At 43.9% G+C, this 19,270-nt stretch overlaps 1 protein-coding gene across 1 annotated transcript in view; it reads right to left on the bottom strand.

Moving 5' to 3' along the window:
* The window catches only part of DAP (death associated protein), a 48,605-nt gene that overhangs the window by 17,057 nt on the left and 12,278 nt on the right, over window positions 1-19,270 (bottom strand). The window lies entirely within an intron of this gene.

Below are 19,270 nucleotides of genomic sequence, written 5' to 3'. Positions count from 1 at the left end.
AAAATACTGCTGGCTTTTGGCGGTAGTTAGCTTCCCAGGTGCATGCCAATCGCTCCTTTACTGGCAGCCTGGGAGCCTTCTGCGGCCCTGGTGGAGGAGAGAGCAGGCCCCAGGGTGCGATGGGCCAGGCACTGGCTTGTCTCTGGGAGGAAGGAGGCAGGAGGGGCTCTGCAGCAACCATGAGGCTTCCCGCCAGGTGCCAGGGCAGTGATTAGCAGTCACAGGGTGAGGCAACTTCTCCTCTGAACCCAGTAACAGAACAGCCTGTTCCTCAAACCTCTGGGCCAGTGAGGGTGACATTTACCTTCATGTGTGCCTGAGTTTCCATAAGAGCCCTGACCTCTCACCTGGAACCCTTGGGGTTAGAAAGGTTTCTGAATGCTGGTTTTCTCAAATATTACAAAAGCAATGGACACCCCCAGAGGGGTGTGGGGCAGCACCCCATATTCAAACCCATTAATGTTTTGCACAGCAAAATGTACAGATTTCACTAAGCAGCATAAGTAAGGACTAAAATAGCCTCACATCAGTTCAATTTTTGCCAGTTTATGGGTTTTAGCAGGAAAATATGAAAGCCTTTGCACTTTTCCGAGCCCTCTGGATTGGGCATGGCTTGCCCTGGGGACACTCGGGCACTTTTTTCTTCCTGCCTCCTCCAAGGCTCTGACTACAGCTCTGTCCAACACCAAGAAAGAAATGGATTTGGACTAAACAGGACAGTACAGCTGTCAAGGTGCAAGACGAGTCCTAGGCATTACTCTGGGATTACAGCGATGCTGCGGTCGGCTCTGTCCATTTATCTGTACAGAGTAGAATTTGATTCATGCATTTAGACAAAACCTTTGGCAAGACAAAAGAAAACAAAGGCAAACGGAATGTCTTCCCAGTTGTGGGCTCCCCTCAGCCTTCCTGGGTTAAGAGGGCTGGGTACTAACAGCCGTGTCTTACACTTGCAGGCGTCCCGATTTCAGGGCCATTTGTCCAGGTTCCGGTGACCTTCTCCACGAGTGCGGGGCAGGCAGACACAGGCCGCAGCTCAGGGACAGAGACTGCCCTGTCGCCTGTGGTCATGGGCTGGGAGGAAGTGGAGTCAGCACAGGAACCAGGATCCTCAAATTCTCTGGCAAACTGTCCTCCTTACATCTGCCAGAGGCACAATCCTCAGGACTGTGGCCCCAAAATCCGTTCCACCCAAACTCTAGCCCTGCAACGTGATCTGAGTAACCGCAGTCCAATGAGTTCCGGAAGCACTGCTGCTTGGATCCTCTTCTGGAGGTTCAAATGCCCCTCAGTGTATGAGGGCCCTGAGACACCGTAAGGAAACCAGATTAACTTCGTTTAACCCATGTTACTAAGTGTGTTTGCACATGGAACCCTTTGGGTCAGAGCCCACCAGCATCGACACATTCTGGGGCACTGATGGAAGAAAAGGCAGTTTCAATTGTGTTCCAGATTTTACATTGAGTTGGAAGCGGCTGATCCATCTGGACAGCGCTTTACCTCGATGGCTGGAAGGGAAATCACAGTGAATTACCAGGAGGCGCTGTCCAGGGATCACTTTTCCACTCTCCTCCTGCTCTGCCTCCGCCCGTCACCGGGAGCCACTGGCTCCACAGCCTGCGCTCACCACTGCCGCCTGTGAGCAAGGCTGTGAACTGGTCACACTGTCAATGCCTTGTCATTCCTGGTGAGGCAGGAACACCCACCTAGGGCCCAATGCCCTCACCAGCACAGGCACGGCCTGTGCAAAGCCTGGTGGACCATGGGCGTTTTTGGAGAAAGGGGAACTTTGGTCTAAGACTCTCATGCTCCTTTGCAGTTCAGTATAACCTTTCACGAGGAGAGTCACGAGGGGAGAGCGGCAGCTTTACAAGTACAGTGGACTCATGCCTTTGAGTGCTGATTTCTGTGGAACTGTTTGATGCACTTACATGTTGGGAAATTCTAGAAATTATGAAATCCTCAGTCAGGTGAAAGAGCTGGACCAAGTGTCCTTGATGGAACATTAGTTCCATGAGCCATAACAGTGACATTCATTTGGGCAATTACTGCCCTTGAAGTCCTGTGCCATCCCTAGAAACAAAGCATTTCCCAATCATGTGTTATCAGGTGTGACAGGAGTCACCACTGTAACCTCCAAATTCTGGACTGGGGAGCTGAGGTGAGCTCCTAACACACTGGGTCTTAAACATTCTATAACAACCAGGGACATCCTCTTACAGAGTTTGAGGATTCCTTTAAGTTCTAGGTTTCTGACTGTAAAATAAGGAGATACAGAGTAATAACAAACATACTCTAATAAGAGCTAATACTCTTACTCGGTGCCAGGAACTATTCTAGGTGCAACAAACTCATGCAACCTTCACGACAGCCTGACCATCAATTGCAATTTACAGATGAGGATGCTTAGGCACAGAGAGGTTTTGTAAGTTGCCCAAGGCTACACAGCTAGTAAGGGGAAACCAGGATCCAAACTCACAAGCCTGGGCCCCTAATAGCAGCTAATGCTTTTTTCTTTTTCTTTTTTTTAAATATCTTTATTGATTTCAGAGAGAGGAAAGGAGAAGGAGAGAGAGAGAGAAACATCAATGATGAGAGTCATTGATCGGCTGTGAGCCCACAACCCGGGCATGTGCCCTGACCGGGAATCGAACCCTGATCGCCTGGATCCCAGGTCGACGCTCAACCGCTGAGCTACGCCCGGCTGGGCGCAGCTAATGCTTTTCAAAGTCCAAACCTTTTGTAGCTATGGCACAATTTTGTGAACTTACCCAAATGTTTGGTTTATAAGAAAATCAGATACAGACAGACAGACTTGTTAAGACTAACTCACTTTACTAATCAATGACTAGGTAGTTGAGAAACATTTTACTAGGAGGGATTTCTTGAAACAGTGTGTAAGGCAAAATTATGAGGGGATTTTTATCAAAGACAAACTTTTACTAACTTAACAATAGTACCCAGGGTCATGAAATGCTTGTCTGAATTTAATACATTAAGTTGCACCTAAGAGGTTGACAGCTGTGTGCATGCAAACCCTGCACCATAGATCAGAGGACAGGTGTGGAGAAAGCAGGTGAGGCTTGGAGCATTGAGAGGTCAGTGTGCCAGGGAACCCCAATGCATGTAAAGTACTCTGTTCTTCAGGAACAGTGCAAACCTGTCTTCCCCTAACCACATAACCTTCACCAAGTGACTTCTCCTTTCCCGATCTGGATCCCCACAACTCTAAGATGCAATGAGAGCAGGCTAAGTCCCAACCCCACATGGAGAAGTCAGAGGGGATCAGCTTTAAAGAGAAGCCAGTGGTCTGTCTTTGAGGCAGCTGGCCAGCCTGTAGCTGTCTGAGGCAGCTAGGGCCCAGTGTGAAACAAGTGATGAGAAATTCATCGAAGGCCTATGTTTAGGCAAAGAGCTGTTATGGGAGAGGACATGGCGCTGGAGGAGTATGTACAGCAGAGGGATGAGCAGGACCAGTGAGGTTTTGGCTGAGCTCTGGAAGGTGAGCAGTTTGCTGGGCACAGATGGACATCTATCCAGTGGAATTTCAGAAACATGAGCACATGACACATAGTGGGGCAGGGGCCACAGAGAAGGGACCAGGGCTGTTTCTGTCCTCTCAACAGCAGTGCTCTGGGATGCACCTGAATAATTTCAAGTTTAATATTCAAAATACTTAATATGGTATCCAGTGCTGATCAAAGTGGGTAGAATGCTGCTGGCATATGGCACTGGAGGCACCAGCGCCACTCACAGCCCCTTCTCGCTTGGGCTAAATCTCCACTAATTGCACCAGTCTGGTGCCATCGCTACCTTGAGCCGCCACTACCTCCAAGGGGCTCCAACTCTTATTCAGTCCTAAGAACTGGATGACACCCTGAGAACTGAGTCGCCCTTGAACAGTGCAAGGAAGTTTCATGGGGATGCCAACTGGAGCGCGGCTGCCACTCTCTACAGTTAGAGGCAGATTACTGAGGGCGAGGCCAGAGCACAGAAGTGCCTTGGGGGTGGGTAAGGCCAAAGTGTAACTTTAAGGGGGAAAAGCTTAATCTTAATTTAGTAATTCTTCTGTACTCTGAAACTGCTTAAAATATTTCCTACCAAATGGCTTTCCCACATTTTGACCATGAGCCACAATAAAAACTTGGGTCATTTAACATGGTGACTCAGTGCATGCACACAGACATACAGATACACAGACACATAAAGACACACCTAGAACAAACAATTCTGACTCTTACACCCTGGGACACACTGCAATATATTCTGCTCGGTTCTATTCCATTAAAAGTAATGTTGGTCTCTGAACCGACTTTTATGACCCACCTACGGGCCACAATGTACAGTTTGGAAAAACCCTAACCCTAACTAACCTAACGTTAAGAAAACAGTAAACAATAAACTTTCCTGAGCTGCCACTTCTCTCTGTAATCAGAAACAGGGCATGAAAGCCACCATCGGGCTCTGCAGGCCAACTCCTACACTGCAGGTCAGTCCAGGAGGGGTTTAGAGACAAACAGTTAAGTAAGGCTCTGACCACGATCAGATGTCCTCTGGGCAGATATGTAGGGCACTGGAGGGTGGCTGGTGTCTGTTATTGGGTGAATAATTTTCCAAAGGATGAAAACCTTTTTAGTTAGATTTCACTAATTTAAAGTTTATGTTCCTTAGGAGAAAGGAGAACATAGCAACATAAATATGGTAGAAAGTATATTAAAGCCGCTTAAGAAAATAAGCTTTTGGGAGGAAACCCCAAACACCCTACAATGAAAATATTATACAAACTATTGGTGTTGGTACGTTTATTACAAATAATTTTTATGTTTGCATTGAATCATGTCTCCTTTATGAGGAATTTTACTGGCCACCCTCTCGTTAGACAAGTCTGAGTGACAGTATGGTCACAAAAGTAACATCACCACATTTCTTTACAAATATTTTATAATTCTGAATTTTAAAAAGTGTGTCACGCTACCACTCCCTAGAATGAGAACACACTGAAGGGCTACCGCGTGAGTTTATACTGTGTAAGTTCTCTTAGGGTTGCTATTCAGATACGTGCACACCCTCATGTAACGAGCCAGGCCGATTACTTGGCATGGCAGACAGCAGAAGTACCTCGAGAGGCCTGAGGTAGGAAAGTGAGGTGTTAAAGATATCCCAGCACTGCAGGTACCACATCACCTCCTCGCCCAGGGGTGTTAATGAACTTCCTGTGCGCTGGGCAGAGGGCTGCGGAGGGGCTTGGCAAATGCTGGGTTACATAGGATTGTGTGGCTTTCTCTGAGGCACGGCCTCCCTGTCCAGGTCACAGGCTGCACTGGGAACTCCCCGGAGGGGGCCACAGGAGGGTGTGTGCCAGGCTTCTCTTACCACAGGACTCTTTATCAGAGAGTACTTCATAGACATGCTAGAAAGCAGGCTTTAGAAATGCTCCCACATCTCACAGTGGCATTGAAAATGTGGCCGATGTAAAATAAGCTGACACTGAGCTAGTTGTAACATGTCCCCAAGGAAGCCTCAAAAGGGGAGAGTGGCTGTCTGTGCTAAACACAATTTATCAATGTCTCTCTCATAGACTTTAGGGAAGTGCTCAGTGTGTGGTTCCCACATAGCAGCCTCAGTTTACCTGGGAACTGGCTGGAAATGGGCCCACCCCACCAGAAACTCTGGGGGCCAGGCTGCCAATCTGTTTCACCCACCCCTAGGAGATGCTGACGTGATAATCAAGGCTGAGGATAGGGCTGTGCTCGGAGGCGGCAGTGCTCTGGGGGACAGGGCCAGCCCCACCCCGGGGTCCAGCCACCTCCACCTTCTGAAACAGATTAGGGAAAAATCACTACCACATGTGGAGGTGGCTAAAATACACAAGGAAACACTTTTAATCTTAATTCACACGTGTGCGCGCACACCCACACCCACACCCACACCCACTGTTAAAACTGTCTCCCTTCCTCTCCCCAGGTCCATCTGAAATGACTCGGTCCTAAGGCCATACATAGAGCAGAGCGAGCTGATGTCCCGAGGGTCTGCTACCCACCAGGCACCATGCAGAAGCCTTAACCAGCCTTTATCATATTAAATCCTCTGAATGAGATATTACTGCCTCGTCTCCAAGATGGGAAACTGAGGCTCAGGGTGTTGCAGGTATGTAGCCAAAATGGCAGAGCAGCTTTGGGCCTTACCTTGTACAAAGTCGGTGTCTTTTCAGCCTCTGAGGGATTATTTTTGCCCCTATTTCATTCCATGAAGCTGAGGCTCTAAAAAATTAAGTTTTTCCCACAATCTCAAAGGCAGTAAGTCACAAAGCTGGGACTGAAACCCAAGGTTTCTGCCCCAAACTCTGTGCTCCCTGCACCCCTTCCCACTGCAGAGGTGAGATAAAGCTGAGCACCCTTTGGTGCTGTCCCTGCAGCCAGAGGGCAGCCTTTGTGTTTTCTGGACAGGAGCAGAGCGCTTGCTGGGGCGGTGACTAAGGCAGGAAGACATGCAAGTTCTCTAAGAAAAGTGAGTGGAAAAAGCACAGAGAGGTCTGAGGGCTGAGCATCAGGGAAAAGACACTGTAGGAAGGGAATCGCCTCTTCTGCCCATGTGTGTTCCTGTTACATGTGAAAAATGAAAAGGGGAATTAGGACTGGGAGCCATGCAGACTTGCAATCGCATCACTTTCACTAATCTGTGTGTTCTTTCCACATTGGAGGCCATGTGGAGTTTAGAAGCATGAGAATCACACTGGAATCCAGACCCTTGAAAAGTGATGTGATGTAATGGAAAATCAGAGTGAAACTGACACACATTTAGACATTATGTTTGATATCATACGGCTCTCAGAGGAATAGGATGAGGGTTCTTAACTTGAGGGGCCTGCAAACAGAAATCAGGGTACCCATGAGCTAGACGAGGGAAAAAACAAACCAACCAACACTGCAACTTTATTTTCATGCATGTCTAACTGATATTTAGTTATTTATTTATTTTAAATATATCTTTATTGATTTCAGAGAGAGGAAAGGAGAGAGAGAGAGATAGAAACATCAATGATGAGAGAGTCATTGATCGGCTGCCTCCTGCACGCCCCCAACTGGGGATCGAGCCCGCAGCCCGCCGGGCATGTGCCCTGACAGGGAATCGAACCCCGATCGCCTGGATACTAGGTCGACGCTCAACCACTGAGCCACGCCCGGCTGGGCCTAACTGATATTTAGTAACATCTTGCCTTTGGGATTCAGGCAACAAATCACAGTTGCATTAGCAGTACCTGAGGCAACCAAGACACACAAGGAAACAGTTTTATATTGCATTATCATTGTTGCAGGTATTTTGAAATGTTTACACTCATCACTACTTCAAAGTGACAGCAGTGATTAGACCTATCATGAAATCTTGTTATTAAATCTTTAAAGAAATAAATATATCATAATGTAACATCTTGATAACTAGATTTCATACTTCTAATGCCAAGAAAAGCTGCAATTAGTACCACAAAAGTAAAACCAGGAAAAAAAAATAAAGGAAAAAATTCAAAAGGATTTGAAAAATAAGGGCATATAAGCCACAGCATGCAGGCTGTCCACTGTCTTGAGCTATCCTAAAATCTCACACAGTAATTCTTAGTAAAAGCTTTAAAAAGCTTTTTTTAATCCTCACTTGAGGATACATTTTTATTGATGAGAGGGAGAGAGAGAGAGAGAGGGAGAAGCATTTATGTGGGAGAGAAACATCAATTGGTTGCTTCCTCTGTGAGCCAGACCAGGAATTGAACCCACAACCTTTTGGTATACGGGAGGATGCTCCAACCAACTGAGCCACCTGGCCAGGGAAAAACTTTAAAAAGAATGAAAAGCACAGAATTTGATCTTGTTTAAGCCTGAGATGTCTTATAATCACCCACCCAGGAACACTCTACCACCAAGGAATGCAGACAGCCTCAGTGAGGATGGAGCCATCTCCCCTGGGACTCACCTATGTTTTGTCAGCATCTCTACGGTCGAGCAATGTTCCAGCTATATAACAGGAACTATGTAACTGTGTGACTGTTATTAATTCAAGTGTGCTTTTAAATCATTCAGAGAAATAGTCTTGGCTACAAATCGCACGCTACATATGAGGAGACAGGCCAGGAGCCATGAACCAGGACTCACGCAGGGCCCGCTCTACCCCCAGCTCGGCACTTTCCTACGCTAAGCTGCTTTACCCACATTTCAGGTCAGCAATGGAAGGCTGATTCTTGGGGATGATGGATACCTAAATTGTTTGATTTTGTAGTCATAAATATGGTCTAGGATGAAAAAGAAAGCTAAGAAACTTAACAGATAAACAGACAAAAAGCCTGGACTGAGTTGAGTCAAACTCAAGCTTTAAGGGAAAACACTCTCCTTTCTGATTCCCAGTCCCCTAAGGGACATCGACGCAGTGACTCAGAGCGGGGAGCCCTCATGCTCACCCCCAGGCCTGGGTTTCCAATGCCTCTCATCAGGATGACAGCCATCTGGGCACAAAGTCATGAGCTCTACAGGCCTAGAAGATGCTCAGGGCAGATTCCCTCCTCTCAGGAGAAGAGGTGGGTATTTAGTGGACACTTGCTGACTTGAGCCTCTCTCCTCTCCAGCTCCTCTCAGACCCAACAAAGGCAACAAAAGCATCTCTCATACAAACCCACCCCACAGGTTCAGCCTCTCCAGAGTTGGAAAGGGTTTGCATTTGTTTCTATGTATAATCACGTTCGTTCGGAACCTCTGGCAAAATGAAAACAGACTCTTCCCTTCTTTAACAGTATTTGTTTTGTGCCCAGGAGGGACCACCCTTCCCATTTAAGACATTCTTTTTTCCACTTGAAGTCCCAATGAATTTAGTAGCCATGAGTCATTGGTTTTATACTGATGCCAACTTCCTCTTATTGTACTTTTCTGGCCTGATTTCCTTTCTTTGCAGCTGATTTTGGCAATCCCCAACCTATGGCTCCTGAAACTGAGTTGGACCCTGTCTTTGTCCTCTGTGTCTCCCACACACTGGGCCTGGTGATTCCCGAGGGGAGAGTCATTTTGGCTCTGTGACTCCTGCCACAGAGATCTGAGGACTTGCGGGAGTAGTGGATGCCATTATTCAGGAAGTTGGGAGTACTGGTGATGGTGGGGATGCCCCCAGCACCCATGCCACTGCAGAGCTACTCCAACACAGTGCCTTGTAAGACCGAAAAGTGGAGCTGATAACTGGGGTAGAAGGAAACTCACAGAAACTCTTCTATCTTAAATGAGCTTGGATGGAAACCAGTATCTAGTAATACAATCCTAGTGCAGAAAATATGTCTCTGAACTTTAAAATTCAAAACCGAAATTTTAGGCTCTCTTTTCCATAATTTCTCCCCAACTCTTTGGGAAAAGAAGGCTGGTTGCAGAACATAAGCAGTGGGCAGCAGAGTGGCAAGAGTCTTCAGAACCAGATAGACAGGATTCAAAGCCAACTTCTATCAGTTCCAATCAGAATGACCTTGGGCCTGATAGCCTTTCTCAGCAGATTTCCTCATCCATAAACTGAGGGTCCATCGCCTCTGTTGAAGGCTGTGAAGGTGAAATAAGACTATATACTAAGCACCTGGTCTAACGGTGGCTTGTGTTTGTCATTATTTGGCTGCTAGACTTTCTGAATGAGGCGGAATTGCTTGCTTGATAGCAGGGACAATCTTCCAAATTTCTCATTCCCAAGGCCAACTGAGAGGAGACATGATCATAAACTCAAAGGCTGAATGACAGACACTTTCAAAACAGATTAAAGTGCCATGAAAAAACTGTTCACTCCTGCCCTAAGGACAGTTCTCACTTAAACTGTCCCTGTCCTCCTCTCTGGAGTACTTACAAATATGGTGGTCAGTTAAGAAGTTATAATTACTTACCAATAGCTAGAGGGTAAATTATCTATATAACATTTTCTACCTTTTACATACTGTTGACCGATTTTAGAGAAGCAAATAGACTTAGTTAGCATTACAGAGACTTGGATAGTGTCTAGCTACTCAAAGTGTGGTAGGAGCAAGCACCACAGCCCCTGGGAGCCTTGGGAAATGCAGTCTCAGGCCCCACCTCAGACCTGCTGATACAAAATCTGCATTTTGACAAGATTCCCTAGAGCAAAGTGCAAGTGCATTAAAATCAGGGAGGCTCTGCACACTCTTCAGTCACTGGGATGAAATGGACCATGGGATGGTAAAGGTGTGGCCCCAGGACTCAGGGGACCAAGACTGTCCTGGATGCTGCTCAGCCACTTCTGCTTAGCTAAGCACCATTGGGTAAGTCACATCACTGTCCACCCTTCTTCTCTTCATGGCCCTTGTTAAAATGGAAACTGTGAAGGATCTGAGGTTTTACCTTACTCGGCAACTAACCAGTTAGCTTCCCACTGTGTGTGTGTGTGTGTGTGTATGTGAGAGAGAGAGGGAGAGTGTATGCATTTATGAGTGCATAGAAGATACAAGACCTCTGGGACAAACCCACAGCTAACATAATACTCAATGGTGAAAGGCTGAAATCTTTCCTGCTAAGATCAGGAACAAGACAAGGGTATTGTTCTCAAAACTCCCATTCAACATAGTCCTGGAAGTCCTAGCCAGAGCAATTAGGCAAGAAAACAACAGACATCTAAGTTAGAAAGGAAGAAAAAAAAACTGCTCTGTTTGTAGATGATATGATCTTAGAAAATCCTAAAGGCTCCACCAAAAAAATCAGAACTGATAAATGAATTCAGTAAAGACGTAGGCTAAAAACACAACATACAGATGTCAGTTATATTTCTATACAGTAACAAAGTATCTGAGTGTATTTTCAATAGCATAAAAAATAATAAAATACTTGGGAATAAATTTAGGAGGTGGAAGATTTGAAAACAATAAAACACTGATAAAGGAAATTAAAGAATGCACAAATAATTGGAAAGATATCTCATGTTCCTAGATCAGAATAATTAATATTGTTAAAATGTTCGTACTACCCAATGTGATCCACAGATTCAATGTAATCCTTATCAAAATTCCAATGACACTTTTTACAGAAATAGAAAACAAAATCCTAAAATTGGTATAGAACCACAAAAGACCCCGAATAGCCACAGCAATTCTGAGAAAGAAGAACAAAGTTAGAGGTATCACATTTCCTAATTTCAAGCTATATTATAAAGCTATTATAATCAAAACAGTAAGGCACTGACATAAAAACAGACACACAGACCAATGGAACAGAATGGAGAGCCCAGAAATAAACCTCTGCATCTATTGTCAACTACACTCAATGGGGAAAAAGTAGTTTGTTCAAAAAATGATGCTGGGAAAGTTGGATATTCACACACAAGAGAATGAAATTGTGCCCCTATCTTACACCACTCACAAATATTAATTCAAAATGGATTAAAGACTTAAAATGTAAGACCCAAACTATAAAACTTCTAGAAGAAAACATAGGGGAAAAGCTCCTTGACAATGGTCTTAACAATAATTCTTTAGCTATGACATCAAAAGTGCAAGCAACCAAGCAAAAATAAACAAGTGAGACCACATCAAACTAAAAAGCTTTTGCACAGCAAATAATTAACAAAGTGAAACAGCAACCTATAAGTGAAAGAAAATATTTGCAAGTCATATATTTGATAAGAGTTAGTATCCAAATACAAAGAACTCATACAACTTAAAAACAACAACAGAAAACAATACAAATGGCCAACAGGTAATATGAAAAGGTGCTCAACATTATTAACCACGAGGGAAATGCTGATCACAACCACAATAAGATATACCTCACACCTGTTAGAATGGTTATTATAAAAAAGACAAGAAATAACAAGTGTTGGCAAGGATGTGGAGAAAAGGGATTCCCTGTACAATGCTGGTGGGGATGGAAATTGGTTTGGCCACTGTGAAAAACAGTCTGGAGGTTCCTCAATTTAAAGCAGAACCAGCATGTGATCTAGCAATCCCACTTCTGAATTATATCTGAAAAAAATAAAATCACTATCTTGAAGAGATATGCACCCCCACATTCACTGCAACATTATTTACAACAGACAACACATGGAAACAACCGAAGTGTCTATCAATGGATGAATGGATGGAGAAAATGTGGTATATCTATACAGTGGACTACTACTCAGCCATAAAAAGATGGAAAATTTGACTTTTGTAACAACAGAAATGGACCTTGAGGGGCTTATGCTAAGTGAAATATGTCAGACAGAGAAAGACAACTATTGTAAATTCTCACATACAATATGTGGAATCTAAAAATGCTGAACCCATAGAAATAGAGTAGAATGGTGGCTGCCAGTGGCTGGGGCATGGGGGAAATGGGGAGACGCTGGTTAAAGGGCAGAAACTTCCAGGTGTAAGATGAATGAGTTCTGGAGATCTAATGTACAGATAAGGAACAATACTGTATTACATACTTGCAAGTTTTTGAGAGAGTGAATCTTCACTGCTATCATCATAAGAAACGTTAATTACGTGAGGGGATGGAGGTGTTAACTGGCCCTGCTGGGCTGACCATTTCTCAGTATATATGTGTATCACACCATGATGTCTGTACACCTTAAACTTACATATGTTATATGTTCAATAATAGTTCAATAAAGCTGGGAAAAACAATGAGATAAAAAAGCCAGGAGATCAAAGTTTGGGGAAAGAAAATGATGCATTCAAATCTGTAGGCAATGTGAAACATTTTAAAAAACATAGTTTGAGATATCCAATCAATATATAATGAACAGGCAATAAAACATAACATTGAGGCAGTTTTAGTTTACCTTTTTTTGGACATTAGAAAGTAAAATTTTATTCTGTATTTGTTTACTAATAATATTTGTTTACAAGTATTTAATTACTCTTGTGAATTGTTTGTTCATATTCTTTTTATTGGGAATTTGATGTTTTTCTTCTTTTTTACTTATTTATTCTCATTTATTTTTTTAATTTTATTTTTCAATTACAGTTTATATGCAATATCATTTTATATTAGTTTCAGGTGTATAACATAGTGGTTGGACAATCATATACTTTAAAAAGTGTTCCCCACGGTATTTCCAGTATCCACCTGGCACCATACATAGTTAGTACAATATTATTGACTATATTCCCTATGCTGTACTTTATAGGAATCTGACATTTATTTTCACAGTCTGTATTAGGTTTTTAATTATCACTGCTATTTTTTTTTTTTTTTCGAACATACATATAGAGTTACTTAAAACATTGGGGAAAGGATTCAGACTTAGTACAGGGACAGGCAGAAAACACAGCAATGGAGACCTCCAATGGACCAACACTCCATTTCTTTGACTTATTTTTCAGAGTTTCAGGGAAATGAGATATAAATTGATGTACAGAGTGGTAGATTCTGGGTTCAAGAAATTAAAGCAGTGCTACTGATTTATAATCTAATTGGTCCATGAGTATTATTTAGAAAACTGTCCTGCCAGTAAGTCCAGGTAAATGGATATACTCATCAAACTCCTAGGTTGAAATTAATTGCAAACCAGGAGGAACATATGTTGCCTGAAGATAGGAGTTTTTGGCCATGACCCACATGGAGAGATATCCTCCACATGGAGCCCTTATGCCAAAGAGTAAGTGATGAGGGGGGAACATGGAGAGCACACGGCAGGGGACAGAGGCCCAGCCAGCCGTCCCTCCAGCATCAGCACATTTGCTCTGCCTTTTCCAAAGTGCCCATCCACCAGTCGAGTCTCCCATATGTCTGCCTATCAGAGGGTCTCAACTTCTCCTTGTTAATTAAACAGCATGTTAATTAACAACATTCATGTTGTTAATTGTCCTACTTTTTCCCTCAACCCACAGAACTTACCAATACTGCAGTATATCAACAACCCTTTCTCCAATAGAGTGTCTGCTTTACTGAACTCATGTGTAGCAAAAGTTAACCTTAGCTGCAGAAGTCAAGCTGTTCTAAAGGAGGGAATGTTGTTAAATAAATGGAACCAATTAGCACTCCTATAATCAAACAAACTTTATACTCAACTGCTACCTTCGAAAATAGGTGCCCACATCCGAACTTGCATATTTCTACTCTATCATCTTAGCTTTCCTTCCCTTCCCTTCATTTCCCACCTCCCACGATGCCCCCAAAAGAGTAAACAGCAATTACTTCTCTACATTCAGTTAGACTGGCCCAAGATGCTCTAAATTTCATCACCACATTGAGAGAACCTGCTACAAAGGAACACTTAACAGTTGTCTTTTATAATCTTCACTCTCACACTTTTAATCTTTAGTCTTGACATATAAATTCCAAGTTATCCAGAATAAAAGGTTAGTAGCAGTAGTCCAACTGTTTGGACAAATTCTTGTAAGACCCCAGACACACTTTTTTCTCCAGTGCCTTGCAGCCCTCCCTGTATGGCACTGCTCTGCAGAATGCCAGGGAAGCCACAGCCTACCACCTTCCCGAACAACCCATAATGATTGTGCCTTACAAAATCCTTAGCCTCAGGCTTGACCATAATTCTTGAAGCCATTTCCACACAGATCCTACTCTGGCTTCCCCTCAGTAGAAAACTCATCTTTCCAGTGACCCCATGTCAACAGTGGAGAAAAAGTGCTTGGTTCTCCTGGTGATCAGCATGAGCATGACTAAGCAAACTTAAACACACTTGTGGGCTCGTGAGGACTGTCTGACAAGGGTGCCCATGACAGCAGCCCCAGCCCCAGCATTCTCCTTCATTTCCTCTCTTCCCCACTGTGAATGCCTCAGGCCACTCACTCAGCAGAGGGCCTTGGCTGCATCAACGGGGGTTAAGGACATTCTGTTGGGCTGTCCTCCATGTGTGGTTTCCTAGAAGATGAGGAACACTCCAGTCCCTTTTCCTGCTTTGTTTTTCTTCACGCACTGCTAACTCTACTTGTGCAGCATATACATGTATTCAATTGTCTATGTGTGCATCATCTGGTGCCCTCACCTGACTGTAAGCTCTGTGAGAAGAGGGATTGGGTTTTGTTCACTGTGTCCCAAATGTGGCGCAGCATGCCTGGCACACAGTAGGTGCTTTTAGATACCGGGTGAATAAATGAATGGCCACGAGCAGGGAAGTGGAACACTGGGATGTGTGTGCCCTGGGAAATCAGCTAAAGGCTGCCATTTGAAAAAATTATTGGGGCACAAAAACGCTCTGTTCCATAAAAATCTACTAGGAGAATGGGGGAGTTCTGATGGTGCCTGTATGGACTCACCTTTAAGAAAATTTTATCTTAGTTAAAAATATCTCTTTGAGATCTCTCTTTCAGTTCTTTTGGAGCTATACCCACAAGGGGTCAAAGACTTCTTTTTAACACAAAAATTTTTGTGGCTCTCTACCCATCAGGTGTTTTGCCCCACCTGTTTCCCCCTGGGATGTGAACCATCCCTGTGTCCAGTGTCTTCGTGCTGTATGCTGTAGATGCTCCCACCCGTTAGTCACTTAGCAGCCACCCCACTTATCAGGTCGACTGAGGTGGTGTCACAGTGCTTGTGTATAAGTCACTCTTATTTTACTTAATAATGGCCCCAAAGCCATTCACACAACTTTTATTACATTATATTATAATTGTTCTATTTTATTATTAGTTATTGCTGTTAATCTCTTACTGTACCCATAAATTAAGCTTTTTAAGGCTGTAGAGGAAAAAACATAGTGTCTATAGAGTTGGGTACTATCTGCAGTTTCAGGCATCCACTGGGGGTCTTGGAACGTGTCCCCTGCAGATAAGGGGGGGGGGGGACTAGTACTGCATTTTCCGAATGCTCTGCATTCTGAAACAGTTGAAGTCAATGGAGTTCATTTAAATAGAGGGTTTAAAATTTTCAGGCATAGTAATTGTAATGTAATAAACTCAATAAAGGGCTCTTGTTTCTATGTAGTTGTTCTTATACGTAGCATTATTCTATGAAGTTATCACGTGTTTCATTCTATAAAATCCAAGCACTGGAGAGTTGATTTAAATTCAGTTCACATATTTATGTAATAAGGAAACACTGCTGATAAATAGTGCAACCCTTTGAGTAACACCATAAAAACAAAGGAGTCATCTGTTGCAGAGGCTGCTGCCAGGCTGACTCACAGAGCAGAGTCTGGAGGGGAAAATTGATAGCTCCATTTCCTTCCTCGCCTCTTTCCATCTGATAAGAGGAGCTCTCCCAGTGTGGAGGGGAGCGTGAGAGTCTTGTAAGGAGGCTCGAGGCCAGGGGAGAGGGAGCAGGAATGGGGTGCTCAGAAGCTCATCAATCACACCTGATTTCCACATCTGTTCAGGAACCAGATGTTGTGCCAACACTGCCTCCAAGCCAGTTACCAGCAGCCTGGGCTCTGGAGAAAAGCTGGGCCTTCAGCACTTTCCTCCTCCCTCCCAAACTAAAAGGTGTCCAGCCTGGCTCCTGTGACATATGGAGGCCCATATGCTCCCTCCCTTGGTGGAGCAGCGAGCCTCTGATTCGCTACCTGTCAGACTTGTGCCTTCCTCTGGTGCCCACCTTTGTGAAAGGCGAACTCAGATTCTGGGTTCCTGGCAAGGCTAATGCCCACGATGTCTAGGACACAGGGTGTCTGGTCATATGTTGTGTTCACTGGGCGGTTCTGGGAAAAACTTCTTAAAATGCACATGGTTGTGTTCATATGGATCATCCTAATGCACACACAGCCGCAGGTCTTAGAGGAAATATTTAACTTACACTACACACAAAGGAAAACTGGCACTGGAGCCACAACTGAGCAATGAAGAACGAAGGTGGTGACTTGGGCAAATGAGATGAACATGCAAATCTCATCCATTTACATTTATTTTTCATCTCACAAGACAAAACCAAATGAATTAAGTTTTATCACTATTTACTATATGGACTGTTTTGCTTGTCTGCCTCATGGTCCTCAGGGCTCTGGAGGAAGGAGTGGGGTTACCACCTACAGGGCACTGTGCCCCTTCAGTTGATTCCAGTGTCTGGCAACATTTATATGACACTGTCTGGCTAATGGGGTAGTGAATTAAATTCTCTACTTTTATCCTTGATCTATCCCAAGCACCTAAAACTGTGCTCAAATGTATTATGAAGGAATGTAAACTTTTACAGAATGGACAAGTAGCTTAAAAAGATTCCTGCACAACAAACCTTCAGAGGCTCAAGTTAACACTGGTATAAGCAGAAACTAGCAGCCTCTCAGGAAAGGATTAGTTAATAACAGTGAAGCCTATTGCTCTTCTTGGATATGAAGAGACACAGGTAACTGAAACTCAGCTGGACAGAAATTCTGGAGCAACATTTTCAAATTTCTGCTATACCCCCTCCCCTTCTTTAAAAATGTAGCACTCAAAACAATTTGAAAACACAGGAAATTATTTGTAAATCTCTGAAAACTTATAAGATTAAAGGGATTAAGAGTAATATAAATATTTGCAATAAAAATAATTACAAGCAAGAGTTGTGGTTTTTGGTATTTTTGGTCACATAACCACCTTTTAAATGCTCTAGTTGTTCATTTCCCCTGTAATCAGTGCTTGATTATCAGATTAATGAGGAAGGAAGCCACCAGAGACAAGTCAGAAACATAAAGCCAGTTGAAAAAACTTTGGGAAGGAAAGCAATGTGTTTTGCAAGGGAGGAAACTGGTACCTGAGATCATGCACATACTTTCATATCCAGAAAACACTTGAATACAAACACAAAAACATATAAATCTCAGGATTAGAGTAATGTGGATGTGGAAGTCACACACCATGACATTTCCAAGAGAATAATTAAATGTTTGATAAATTCTGTAAAAAAGATAGGCCTTTCCATCTGTGAAGTATTCTTGGTCACCGGAAACCTTGTTTTACACTGGTAATCAGACCATCCACTGGTGGTGAGGCCGCGTGGGTAGGATTATGGGCTGGAGGAATATGGAAACAGTTATGGGCAACCCCAGAATCAATTCATTTATTTTATAGGGGGATCCAGATTTATAGTCTGTGTTGAGCCTAGAAATACTCTGCCAATTCAGGGGACTTTTGTAGCGTATTAGAGGCAGGGGTGTCCAAGTCAAGACAGACTCAAGGCTGAATCCTGGCCTAGCCGCTGACTAGCTATGTATCCTTGGGCCGGAGAGCCTCCTAAGCCTTGGTTTCTTCATCTCTCTCATGGTCATAGTCATGTCAATTCTATGGTGTGAGCTTTAAACGCTATGTGAAGCATTCAGCATATAAAGGCACACAAGTGGCAGGCACAGCCTTGCGGCTAAGAGTGAGGCCTCTGGACCCAGCCGCTGCTGCTAGAATGCTGGCCACCAAGAACATGCACGTCCTTTTCAGGGGCACAAGCTTGTGGGAAAATTCCAATTGGAAGCCTGGCGTGCTCTGGACCCTGTTAGACTGGGGTTTAAATTCCTGCCCCATTAACTTGCTAGGCACACAACATGGGCAAGTTTATAGTCTCTCTGGACTTGAGTTCCACATGCATAGATCAGGAGAATAGCATCTCCTATTAAGGACTACCAGACTGAAATTAAATAATGTGCCCGATCCACAGAAATACAGGTTAGCTGCTTTCCATACCCTTTCTACATTTTCCTCCTCTGGTAGAAACACCATCTAGGGAGGAGGTAAGGTAGAAAGCTCAGGGTTCACATTCTATTTGAACAAGCTCAGGGAGGCGTGTGCATTTGTGGCGCATGTTTGTATTATGAGGCAGGAGGAAATGGATTGGTACCAAGGTCCTTGAACTAAATTGACATCAGAACCTCTGAGGAAAACAGTTAATGAACAAGATGGGGAAATGCAGGGAGAAGAGTTGTTCAGGACCCAGGGGGCTGGGGACAGAGGTGTCATTTAAGGACACCTGGGTGTGGCCATGCTGAATCTTGATTTGGCTGAAGAACTGGGAAAGCCCAGATGCTTGTGGATATTTTCAAAACCAATAGTTCTCGCCCACCTGGCATCACTCAGTGGTTGAGCATCGACCTATGATTCAGGAGATCTAGGTTCGACTCCCAGTCAGGGCACATGTCCGGGTTGTGGGCTCGATCCCCAGTAGGGGCATGCAGGAGGCAGCCAATCAATGATGTTCTATCTCTCTCTTCCCCTCCCTTCCTCTCTCTGAAATCAATAAAGACATATTTAAAAATAATAAAAAAATAAAACCAATATTTCTCTACCCTGACTGCATAGAACACAGGCCCACCCCAGAGATTCAACTGTGTGGCATTTTTAAAGGTCTCCAAGCTACTGCCCACAGATCAACAGCACATGCTCAGACACAGTCAGGAAAGAGGGCAT

The sequence above is a fragment of the Miniopterus natalensis genome, chromosome 3 (genome assembly GCF_054644295.1).
Source record: "Miniopterus natalensis isolate mMinNat1 chromosome 3, mMinNat1.hap1, whole genome shotgun sequence".
In the NCBI taxonomy this organism is placed as follows: domain Eukaryota; kingdom Metazoa; phylum Chordata; class Mammalia; order Chiroptera; family Miniopteridae; genus Miniopterus; species Miniopterus natalensis.
This window is presented reverse-complemented; position numbering and strand designations above follow the sequence as displayed.